At 36.6% G+C, this 13,416-nt stretch overlaps 1 protein-coding gene across 3 annotated transcripts in view; it reads left to right on the top strand.

The window, feature by feature from the left end:
• The window catches only part of Rad51b (RAD51 paralog B), a 569,590-nt gene that overhangs the window by 542,068 nt on the left and 14,106 nt on the right, over positions 1-13,416 (top strand). The window contains exon 10 of one of the 3 annotated variants that reach the window (XM_063241556.1): positions 1-13,416. This exon is cut by the window's left edge and continues 16,066 nt beyond it. The exons of the other annotated variants lie outside the window; for them this stretch is intronic. The gene's annotated coding sequence lies outside the window, so the exon portion shown is untranslated. 3 annotated transcript variants of the gene reach the window in all.

Raw genomic sequence — 13,416 nt, 5'->3', positions numbered from 1 at the left:
ACGTCCTTGTTCCTGATTTTAGAGAGATACTTTTCAGTTTTTGTCCATTTAGTATGATGTTGGCTGTTGATTTGTCATAGATGGCTTTTATCAGATTGAGATAAAGACCATCTATTCCAATTTTCTGTAGGGCTTTTATCATGAATGGATGCTGGACTTTGTCAGAAACTTTTTCTGTGTCTATTGAGATGATCATATGATTTTTGTCCTTGGTGCTTTTGATATGATGTATTACATTTATTGATTTACCTAGGTTGAACCATCCCTCTATCACTAGGATGAATCCCATTTGATAATAGAGTATATTCTTCTTGATGATTTGCTGCATTCTGTTTGCCAGTATCTTACTGAGGATTTTTTTCGTCTATGTTCATTAGGGAAACTGACCTGTAATTCTCTTTTTTAGTTATGTCCTTCTCTGATTTTGGTATCAGAGTAATGTTTTCTTCCAAGAATGAATGTGGGAGTATTGCTTCCCTTTCAATTTCATTAAACAGCTTGAGAAATAGTGATGTTAGATCTTCTCTAAATTTCTTGTAGAATTCAACAGTGAATCCGTCAGGATCTGAGCTTTTCTTTGTTGACAGGTTTTTAATTATATCTTTGATTTCATTAACTGATATTGGTTTATTTAGGATTTTTATATTTTTTTTCCTTTTTTTATTTTTTTGAATAATGCTGGCTAAGGGTTTTTCAATTTTATTTAGTCATTCAAAGAACCAACTCTTCAATTCATTGATTCTTTGTATTGTTTTTAGGTCTACAGGACATTTTTCTGCTCTGATCTTTATAATTTCCTCCCTTGTGCAAGATTTTGGCTTAGCCTGCTCTTCTTTTTCTAGAAGTTTGAGGTTCACCACTAAGTTGTTTATATTCGCTTGCTCTGTTTTTTTGCTATGGATATTTACTGCTATAAATTTCCCTCCTAAAACTACTTTCATTGTGTCCCATGAGTTCTGGTATGTATGTTATATTGTCATTATCATTCATCTGTAAAAATTGTCTAATTTCTTCTTTCATTCCATCAGTGACCCATTGGTTGTTCAGTAGGGTGCTATTTAATTTTCCATGTATTTATGAAGTTCTTGTGGTTTCTTTTGCCGTGGATTTCCAATTTCATAGCACTGTGGTCTGATAGTATGCATGGGATAATTTCAGTTCCTTTGCACTTACTGAAGCATGTTCTATGAGCCAGTATGTGGTCTATTTTGGAGAATGTCCCATGGACAGCTGAGGATGTGTATTCTGATGTCGTGGGGTAGAACACTATATAGATATCTACAAAATCTATTTGTTTAAAAGTTTGGTTCAGTTCTAATATTTCATTATTGATTTTTGTCCAGTGATCTGTCTTTTTGTGACATTGGGTATTAAGATTTCCCAATACAATTGTGTTATTGCTTATTTGATTCTTCATGTTCATTAGTATTTGTTTTATGTAGTTGGGTGCCCTGGTGTTTGTTGCATATATATTTATGATTGTAATCTCTTCCTCTTGGACTCTTCCTTTTATGAGGATGTAATAACCTTCTTTATATCTCTTAATCAGTCTTGGCTTGAAATTCATTTTGTCTGCAAATTGAATAGTTAGCCCTGCTTTTTTCTTGGTTCTTGTCACATAAAGTATTATTTTTCATCCTTTGACTTTCAATCTATGAATTTATTTTCAAATTAAATACATTTACTGTACACAGCATATTGTTGGATCTTGCTTCTGAATCCATTCTGCCAATCTGTGTGTTTTGATTGGTGAATTGAGACCATTAATATTCATGGCTATAACTGAAATGTATTGACTTATCCTTGTCATGATATTTTTCTGTTTTTGGCTTCCCCTTCCTCCCTCTCCCTCTAATTATTTGCCTTGCCTGGTGGATTTCTTCTGTTGAGGTTCAGGGAGCTGTAGTTCTTATTACCTCTTTCTAGAATGTCCTTAAGTACATTTTAGAATGCTGGTTGGTGATTATAATTTCCCTCAGCTGTTCTTTGTCATGGAAATATCTTATTTCTCTATTAATTTTGAAAGATAGTTTTGGAGAATACATCAATCTGGGTTGAAAGTTGTTTTCCTTAAGGCTTGGAATACTTCAAGCTGTCCTTGACTTGAGTGTTTGTGCTGAGAAGTCAGCTATAATTCTGATGGGCTTTCCTTTATACATGACTTCTTTCTTTTCTCTAACAGCTTTTATGATTCTATTCTTGTGTTGAATTTCTGGAATCTTGACTATGATATGACTGGCTGTAGGTTTTATTTTGTTTTTGTTGTTGTTTTGTTATTGTTGTTTTGATTGTGAACAAATGGAGTTCTATTTGTATGTCAAATTCTGTTTCTCTACCAGGAAATGTTCTGCCATGATGTCTGTGAACAATTTTTAAACATCATTTGTGGTTATCTCCTGCTTTTTCATTGACTCCAATCAATCTTAAGTTATCCTTTGTCTCATCCAGCAGCTGCTGAATTGATTTTTCATGATCCTTTGATGTTTTTGAGAAATCTTTCTCTTCTTGGTCACTAAATGGAAACCTGTCTTCAATATCTGACCTCACATTGGTCTAATCTGCTTCAAACATTCAATAGAATTTTTACTCTCCTGGATATCTGCTTGAATCTGGTTTATAGATTTCATTTCTTTCCTATGTTGAGTTTACATAATTTTCTTAAGCATATCTAGTTTTTTTGTCCATATCTGCTCTAGTGTCACTAAGCATGATCTTTATTTTGGATAGCACCTCAGTAGTTGTCTGAGAGATTATTTCTGATTTCATTTTTTCTAGAGCTTCATTGAATTGCTTTATTGCTACCACTTCAGAGAGGCCTGGTAGGAGGCTTTCGGATTTTCCCACTTCATTGCCTCCTGGATTTGCCTTTGGTGAACTGGATGGCTGGATTGCATTTTGTTTGTGTGTCTTCTCATTTTCTTTCCTTTCTTTTTTAGTTTAATTCCTGGGGTGATGCATGTAAATTGCCTGCAGTGAGTTTCTTTATTGCTAGTATTTAGGACCCCTAGGTTATGACTGTTTTTTGAGGTATCATCCAGGTGTTGGGTTTTGAGTCTATTGAAAGATTTTACCTCTTCAGTTTGTTGACAGTGAGAAACTGTTGCTTGTTTGGCTCAATCCCTGGTTCTTTGGCACTGTGCCACAGTATTTTCTGTGACCATTAGTCAATCTCAGTTATGGAATACCAGGGCCAACAGCTGTTTAGATCAATATACCACTTTTGACTATAGTGATATCAATAGGATCAAACACAGCCTAGAAAATCACAAGCTGGGCTGGGGATTTAGGTCAGTGACATAAGCACCTGCCTGGCAGGCACAAGATCATGAGTTCAATCCCCACTACCAAAAAAAGAAAGAAAGAAAGGCAAAGCAAAGAAAATGACGAACTAAGCTAACCTTTAATTTGCCACTTTTAACCATATGAACTACATTTGTGGTTATATAACAAAACTTAAGAGAAACTAGAAAATTATATGCAGTATATGAGTCCTTAATATTTCAATTTTCCCCTCAGGGATTAAAATTTAAAATGGATTATGGAGAAAAAAAAGTAGAAGAGGAAAAGATTAGAAATAAGGTTGAAGGACAAAGGAGGGTCACACCAACTTTGAAAACTGATGCAGAAGATTAAAGGAAAAGATAGATGAAAGAGATAAAGGAAAAACAGAATAGAACAGCCACAAAGAGGCTAGGAACCACATTCACATTTATATAAAAACAGGATCAAACAATGAAGGAGAAAGAGAAAATAATGTCCACTTCCAGGGTTCTCTGTAGTTTCACTAGTACGTAACCTGTGGAGACAGAGTCCTGATTCATGCAGATCTATCCCAGCAAGTCAGCAGTAGGTTTATGGTGGGTAATGGATAACCTCAGCAGGCCTGCCCTAAGACCAGACACATTGGGCTCACTGCTGTCTGAACAGTTTCTGTAGGTCTGACCTCCACTGAGGGCCACTAGATGGAGCTGGCAGTTGTTCTGGTTTCTGAGCTCTGCAGGCCTGTCTCCAGGGTGGCTCTTGACCAGTTGCTATCTCCCATGGGAAAACTCCACTCACCATTAGCCAGTGCAGTCTTTCATGTACGCTACTCCCCTCCTCTGCTGTATCTCTTTGTAGAGGCCTCCAGTGTCAGCAGCCATCACAGTCACCATGCACCCACATGTTCGAACAACTCCTTTTGTATAATGAATCCCACCTTAGGGAGAAGGTGCTGCTGGCTACCTCTTTCTTCTTCACTGAAGTTTCTCTCTTCATTCTCTCTATAGGCTTCAGTTCACACTTCAGGTTCTTCCTGGGTCCAGTGGACCCATTTCCCTCCTTTTTGTCTACCTCACAATGTTCTATTCCAGTGTCTGAATGACAATTCTCAGAGAGGTGGTTTCCTCCACTGCTTACCACTCTGCCATCTTGGTTTCCCAACATTTTATTTTAAAAAGTTAAAAATAAAATTTACTAATTTTCTTACATTTTTATTCCTGTAAGATTCTCCTACTATAATGAAAAGAAACCAACATGAAAACTGATCAAAAGGCAGAGATTGGCATAGTGGTTAAAAGGAAATCATGATTCAACTGTATGCTGTCCATAGGAGACATACTGTAGAGTCAAAGAAACTAATAAGAAAAAAATAAAAGACAAATCAAAGTACATTATGTACAGGTACAAATTCCACATGGTGAATGTGATCATTATATATATGTAAATTATAACAAAAACCTAATGACATTTTTTAAAAAAAATACTAATAGGTTGAAAACAAAAAGATACTAAAATATACACCATGTAAACAATAAACAAATGAGGTTAAATATCACCTGGGATGGTTAAATATCACACAAGACAGACTTTAAAATTATTACTGGAAAATAAAGGATATTTTATCATGATGAAAATTTCACGCTGTTAGGAAGACATAAGTATTATAAATATATTTATGTGTAATAACTAATACCCCCCCCCAAAAAATACATGAACCAGAAACTAGCAAAACTGGAGAAATAGATACAGTAACAGTTGGAAATTTAAATACCACACTTTCAATAATGGATAGAACAACTGCACAGAAATTCAATAAGAATTAGAAGAGTTAGGGCCTGGGAGTTTAGCTCAGCAGCACAAGTGCCTGCCTGGCAAGCACGAGTTTGTGAGTTTGATCCTCAGTACAGGACAAAAAAAAAAAAAAAAGAATTAGAAGAGTTAAATAACACTATAACCTAATAGGTTTCTACAGAGCACTGTACCCAACACTATGATCTAATGGGCTTCTAGAGAGCACTGTGCCCAATAAGAGCATATATACATTTTTACCAAATATACATGGAATATTTTCTAGCACCAACTGTATGTTAGACTATAAAATGAGCTTTAATAAATTTTCAAGAATTTAAATCAAGGGGCTGGGGACTTAGCTCAGCGGCATAAGCACCTGCCTTGCAAGTATGCAGTCATGAGTTCGATCCCCAGTACCGATACAAAGAAAAAAAAAAAAGAATTTAAATCATACAAATTTTGCTAATCACATTAGAATGACATTAATAAGAGATGAACATTTGGAGAATTCTAATGTGTAGCAATTTTAAAATACAGACACACTGCTGAATAAGCAATCAGTTTAAGAATAAATCACAAAAAAATTAGAAAATGAGAAAAATTAGAAAATGAGAAAATTAAATAAAATATAACATACAAAAACCTGTGTGGTATAAAGTGGTATTTAAAGGGAAATTTACAGCTTTAATGTCTATATTAAAAATAATTTTATTACACATAAATTATATCTCTTTAAAGCAGGTATTAATGTTGAAAGAATCAGTAACTCATATTTCTGACTGTTGACTTACACACTACCATATATCTGTAGCCACTAAATTCTAATTCTACTATAATTTGAGAAGACTCACTAATTCTTTGAAACCACATGTAACATTCACTGAAAAAAAAATCCAAAAATTTTAAGCATATGAACAAATCTTAAGCTTATAATTAGTTATGCTCACACAAAGTATTTAAGGGACAAGATTCTAATGTTTGCAGTTTACACAAGAACCAAAGAAAGATGGATAGATGAATGAATAAATACATGATATAAATAAATATAGTACTTGTAGAACTAGTTAATAAGTTTATGGGTATTCATTATAAAATTTTCTCAATCTTGTTTTGTGTTCAAAATTTATAATAAAAATTTGGCAAAAACAACTGCAAATATCTCTCTAACCTGGAACTACATATTACTATGCTATAACTTACTAAATTAGTATCCTACTGATCTGAAAAAACATCAATAAATTATTTAAGGATGAAGCTGTTCTCTAAACAGTAGCTTTGTATACTTTTGGAACCTAATATGTAATAGATAAACACTTGACAACAATCACCAGAGAGGTATTATGAATAAACATAATGATAGTCTGTGAAGGAATAAGTTCTTCCAGCCTCAGGTACAAAATTTCTAGAAGCTTCTTCCAAGGGTATACAGTTATATTTCATTAGAGATTCAGACCAGCTTACTCTCTGACCCCAAACTGCTATAGGAAAAGTAAAGTTGGCCATATATAAGTAAATTAATAAACTCATGCCTGCTCAAATACATTTCATTTTTCCAACCTGTATTTTCCAGCACTATATTACTTCTACAGGTTTTACTCCCCGCTTTGAGGAAGGCAGTTAAAAGATGCCATTAAAAAGTCATTCCTTGCTCTACCCCACATCTATGGAGCTAGGTGTTGAGGAATCCCTGTTCCATGGAGAGTGACTTTCCAAGTGATGAAGTAGATTCTAATCAGCATCAGAGCCTGATAGGCGCTGGAACTGGACCGCTGCCACTTTTGCCTCCAGCGCTCTTAACACAATGACTAGGGAATTCCTATGAGGATCACTGGGTATGTTGCAAGTCTCCCCATCTCATAGCCTCTTTCTAGTTGTAGATCTTCCTGTCTGGAGCATTTCCGGCCCTTCTGTCCCTTGGTGTGGAGAGTTCAGCTCAACCTGGGAAAGGGACAAAAGACTCAAGGTTATCAAAAGCCTATTGAATTATCTGATGCAAGACGAACTGGCTTGTTTGCCTGCCTGGCTCTCTTCCTAGGCCTACAAGCAGCTGAGAAAACAACCTTTTTTCTAAGTCTTGGACAAGAAAGGAAAACCCTGGCATGGTGGAGTTTTGTCACAGACACTTGGCATAGCTAGAGGAAAGGTTTGTTTAATTTAGCAATGGGTTTTATTAGCCAAGGACTCCAGTCAAAGTGAGATAATAGGGCCCCCTGTTGAAAACATTCAAGAGTCAGTGGAACTCACTGTCACTTCTCAGCAGGTCCTTTGCATGTGGTGAAGCTATCAAACATATTCAACAAGGACGTGATCACTAAATTCATTGAGAATCAATCTTGCAGATCATGGGGAGATTAAGACAAGACTGAAGAACTAGCCAGACAACAAGTGTGGATGGACACAAGGCCATATTTCTAAGCTATCTCTTTCAGTTATTTCTCACCATAGTGTTCCCTGTGGAGCATATTATATTGTCACCTTATAGCAGAAACCAGGATAAAAAGAAAGCCAGTCCAACTGCCTAGGCCTAGAGAAGAAATTCGGCTTACCTTTTTCCTCTGGCAGCTCATTTCACTCCTCCCTTCGCCTGCAAGCCATGTGAGCTTTGGGATAGTGGGCAGGAATGGGAAGCAAACAGAAGAAAGGAAGAATTCATCACGGGTGTTAAAAGAAGCCTTCCTGCCACAGCAATTGAGGAAGAGAAAGTGGAAGAATCAGAATTGTGTGTCAGCTTGCCCTTGGTACATGGCTGCCTGTTTATATCTGCATTCCCAGGCCACAGAAGCAAAACTCACTGTTTGCTAAAGCTGGACTCCCCTGCAGGAACTCACAGAATCTGCCAGAACCAGAGTACTGCAGAATCAGCCTCCAAATTAGCCTGTACTCAAAGAGAAGGATTGGGCTGGGTTGACCCAGATGAGGCCCCACCTATACTTTAAAAGAGGACACAGAAACTATCCCTAGAAGGTGTCACCATTTTGGAGAACCGTTAGGGTTTCTATGCCCAGCACTTTCTGTTCTGTGGCTCCTTTTCCACTTTCTGAGACTCATGGAAGTGAGACATGCCAGGAAAAACATGTGATGCTATAGCGAGCTAGAACCAAACACTTGACTTTGGGCTCTGCCAAAGCTGAAAATCTTGGCAGAGATTGACTGGGTAGCCTGCTCTTTTCTATGGCATCTTATAAATCCCTTAATTTGAGGTAATAGATATCACAGTTCAGTCCTCAAAGTGATTATGAATCTGTAGAACTTTTGTGGATCCCCAATTTGTGTATTTATTCACTAGGTAATATTAACTGTACAAGTGATGAAAACAATATCATTATTAGAGCTATAAGTAAAGCACGATGGGATTAGAAAGTTGGCACTAGGCTGGGGAAATGGGCATACACTTCTGTAAGAGATAACCATTTGTTGTTCTATAAGAGATAACCATTTGAAAAAAAAAAAAGAGATAACCATTTGGCATTTGTAGGTAAGAGTAGGTAAGATTTGGACATTCAGAGGTGAAAGGAAAAAGGAAGATTGCTGGTATCAAAACTAGGAGCAGAGGCAACCATATGGTCCCCTACCTGGTTCCCTTTTCACCTTGATTCATGCAATATCCACACTACTGTGGCAATAAGGGTTGCCCTTACCTGCTGTTATATATTCTGGCTTATTTAATGTATTGATCTGTAAGTGCAAAATTGGGGGCTGCCATCATGGTGGTTCTAAGTAAGGACTAGAGAACTAGGTAGCCTAAGTTGGAGCTATCTTTAGCATTCATAAGTTACTTACTTCCAAAGGCTCTCATGAAGATTGATGTGTTTTTGTTAGTCTCTTCATCATTACTGCTATAGAATCCTGGAACACTCCTCCACCCACTTTCCTCTTCCCATTCCACTTGGCACCATTATGGACCCATTCTTCTCCTTTAAGAGTATTATGTTAAAATACGGATACCTGATAAGGATAATGCTGAAGGTTTAAACTAGCTGACCCTTTTGGGCTAGGGAGAACTAGTTAACAGCTTATTTGCTGAAAGCAAAATTAATACCGTAGGAGAGAGACATAGGAGTAGGAGGAAAGGATATACGAGGACTTCTACCTTTTATTTAGAGTCTCTGTACCTTCACCTGTAAATTGTGTGACACTTCCACACAGACAGCACAGGGAGATAATGAACAGTGAGAAACAATACTGCTAATCACAACTGCAAAGTACTGACAGAGCCCTGTGGATAGGATGGGAATGAGATCAGAGAAGATGCCTGCAATCTTGATCTCATACAGAATTCAGAAGATGCAACTGAGGAATAAACTGAGGTACAAGCAGATGGACATCTTTTCATAAGTGCAGATTTACACAGGGTACATTGAACACACCTGTCCCAGATTAGATGCTCAGTAAACTTCAGTCATTGATGGATTTGAATGCTTAAGAATGAAGGACATATGATAGAATGTCAAAATAGCAAAAATCAAATGCCCAAAGGCTTTCTTCCCTTGGCTTTCTTCCATCGTCATATGTCAGCTTCATGGGAACAGGGACTTTACTGTTTTGTTCCCTGTGTTGCCTGTACCTGGAGCAGCCTCGTGCAAGAAAAAGAGCCCAGTAGAGATTTGTGGACTGAGTGAGTGCAGGGATAAGTGGATAGTATAAACAATGGAAATTCCTTCCAGATGACTATGGGATTTGGAACCCAGCACCTAGTATGTATCAGGTCTACCTTACTCATTCCAATGTAATATTACTCATTTCCAATGTAATCTTTTTTTTTTATTTAAAAAAAGGAGATTAAGATTAAAGAGGACGGGGCTGGTAATATGGTCATCTATCTTAACACACCTAAACACACTTGCAGTTGTATCCTTTAAAACGCTTTTTTTCCCCCTCTCTTTTTTACAACAAAATTTACACATCTTGGGTTTATTACTCCCATAGTTCTTATTACTTTTTTTTGGAAGAGAATAAAACCAAATATGACAAAACAAAGCAGTCAGTCAAAACAAAGGATAGACATAGCACATAATATAAAAACAGAATACAAGGTGATCAACAATTGGTTACCATAATGCCTCTTGCTTCCTTAAAAAGAATTGCCTATATCATTAGGTATAATAAAATTGAACAAAACAGTACAGAACAAGATCAATAAAACCTAAACATTGGAAACATTACAGGACTTCAAAAGAAGATAATAGTCCAATCAAAATGGGCATCATAGTGAATCTTATTGCCTTCAAAGTAGTTGACTATACCCTCAAACTTGATACTATCAAACAGAACAGAACAGAGTAAAAATCAGTCAAAACAAGACAGAGGGAGTAATACAGGGCTTCAAATCATGTTAATAGGAAATCAAAAAAGTTACTATAATATATCCTGCTAATTTTTTTGACTTTTTCCCTTAATTAAAAAAATAATAATAATAAATAAAATTTTTTTATGAAAAAGGGGGAGATTGAGATAAAAGAGGACATAACAACATAACAATACAGGTCAAAGCATGACAATTTCAGCAACCTAGTGCTTCACCACAAGATAGTAGTAGTTACCCATAGTGTCTCTTTCCTTGAAATATTTGAATATAACTTCGTATACTATAGCATCAAACATATCAAGACAGTGTGAAACCATTCAAGAGGATGAAAGTATTACAGCGTATTTAGAACCAGCTAATGGAAAACAAACGATGGTTTCTATATTATCTCTTTGCCTATAGCATTTTTTGTTTATACTATTATATATAATAAAAGACAGCCAGACAAAACAAGATAAAACCAATGGAAACAGAACAACAGTTTTGTGGGACTTCAAAACAAGATGATATTAAATCAGCACTAGCTATTATGATGTCTTGTTTTCTTCAAAACAGGTGTTCATTCATCACAGGTAATAATATCAAACAGCCCAGAATAAAGCCATTCCAATAGGACCTGGAGTTTTATTAGGACTTGAAGCCTCCCTGTAGGTCATTATGTATGAGAGAAGATGGAATGACACTTGGCAGCAGCCCAAGTCACACAAATTAGAACACCCGAGTTTATATCATGGTCGAACATCTGAAACAGAATAGCCTAGTTACCTGCTGGAGTGGAGTGGGAAAGGGTGCTTTTGAATAGGGTGATGAATGGTTTGAATGACCAAAAGCACAGGTTCTGACGTATTGATTCAGATCTAAGAAAAAAGAAATCTCTGTGTATACAAAGGTACATAATAACTGTCACTTTTCCCCCTCAAATCTATTGAGCTAAAAGAATAATTTACACTTCCCCTAACTAGTATGTAGCATAGAATTTCTAGATCAGAAAACTCATACTAAATGCAATGTGTACCTTCCCCCCCAGTCTCCTTCCATCATCTTTGCACTGCAGTGTTCAGAGTCACAGATTGTTTTACATATCAGAGCACCTTGTTGATTCTCCTCTGTTTGTTTTCCTGTTTGTGGGTTTCCCTTTTAGACTTTGAGTGCCAATCAAAGCACATTTTACCAGGTGCATTTCACTAAGAGGAGAACAGTTGAGAGGTGCATCCCCTCCTGTGTTCCAGATACTGTGCTTTCATTGATACAACCTGAGACCACCTAGATTTTTTGAGATTCATATTTCACAGCAGACTCATATTGAACTGTAGTGAACCACACTTTTAAGCTATTTTCTGAATGCTAAATCTCATCTCTTGTATTCAATAACCAGTAGTTGTCCTCTGTTCTCAAGGACAAGGCCTTAAATTTATTTCATTAACATTGTATCCCAATAGATATGTAGAATTTGCCCTAGTATTTTAACCAAACTGGAATTTGTTTCACTATCATAGTTATCTGCTATAATATATGAAGCCTTTTTCTACATTTCTCATCTTCTGTTGCCTTCCTATCAATTCAGCATCCCACCAATTAGTTTAGTTACATGATAGTACATATCTAAATATTTGACATACCATGTTTATTTATTTTGTTTATCTTTTTCCTCCTTTGGAATGTGAACTTTATTAGAGCAGCAGTTTTCATCGATTCTGTTTCCTGCTGAATTTCATGTTTACTGAATGGATGTATATCCAGTGAATATATTTGCATCCAGTCAGTAAACATATTGAACATGACAGGACAAAGGCTGAACCCTGTATATTCCACCAGAGGTTGCAGCCACTCACAGATTTTCTGATCTTATGGTCACTTACAATCCACCTAATAATGTAAGAATGCAGCACAACTTGTTTTCACTTTATCCAGCAGGCTATCAAGAGAGTCTGTCATATTTTTGCTAAAATCAGATGTTTCATGTTGGTGATAACCCTCTGATCTGTCAATCTGGAGCTCTTTTCCAAAAAAGGAAAGGAATTCATCTGACACAATGTATCACTTCCTCTTTTTAACTGCACACAAATCATCCTTTGAATGACTCATGTTGAATGCTGCTCCAGAAAGACACAACATTAGTGGGCGACCCATCTGCAGGGAGGTCCCTCCAAGTTTGAGAGCCCCATGGCTGGGCTTCAAGCCTTGTTCACAGGGTGGCATTAGATGACAGGTAATACCCCAGAGTTAAAAGACAGGCTCAGAGGTCATTGTTTTGATACTGAAATATCAAACCTTTTTTGTCTGGGTCTTAAATTGTACAGCTTATAAAATAAAAATGATGAGATCATTTCAAGGAACCAGAATATAGCTCAAAAGCACAGTGCCTACCTGACAAGCATGAGATTGTGAATTTGATTCCTGATACCAAAAAAAAAAAAGATAATTTTCAAGAATATGCTGTGGTACTTCATTGATTGCTATTTATATCCTTTTGGTTTCATGTCTAGTTGTTACATATAGACAATAATGGTCTGCAATTTGGGAAATTTTTGGTTTCTTGTATGCTGCTTGATCTAAAGGATTTATACATCTCTAATCCATTATCTTTTTCCCATTTTTTCTGACAAGTTGTGGTTTAGGCCTCTATCATCTCATCACTGAATTATTGCAATAGCCTCTTTACTTGCTCCAGACCTCTCATCTCTTGCTTTTGTATCTTAGCCTCTTTGATCAGGCTACTCAAGATGTAATCTGTGGACCTACCATCAGGATCTCTTGGAAGCTTAACAGAAGTGCAGGCTCTCAGGCCCATCCAAAACTTTCTGGGTCAGAATTTGCACATCGGGCCGAAGATTTAGCTCAGTGGCATAAGCACCTGCCTTGCAAATGTGAGGTCGTGAGTTTGATCCCCAGTACCAAAAACAGAAACAAAATAAGACTTTGCACATCAGCAGAATCCATAGGGAATTTACACCTACATTAAAGTTTGAGAAGCAGTGTCCTTTCTTCTGCCATGCCATTTCTCTACTAAGAAACATCCCTAAATTTCACATGAATCATCCCCACACTGTTTCAGAAAA

This window comes from Cavia porcellus, unplaced genomic scaffold, assembly GCF_034190915.1.
Source record: "Cavia porcellus strain 051 isolate PalLab524CR breed Dunkin Hartley unplaced genomic scaffold, mCavPor4.1 scaffold_31, whole genome shotgun sequence".
Lineage (NCBI taxonomy): Eukaryota > Metazoa > Chordata > Mammalia > Rodentia > Caviidae > Cavia > Cavia porcellus.
This window is presented reverse-complemented; position numbering and strand designations above follow the sequence as displayed.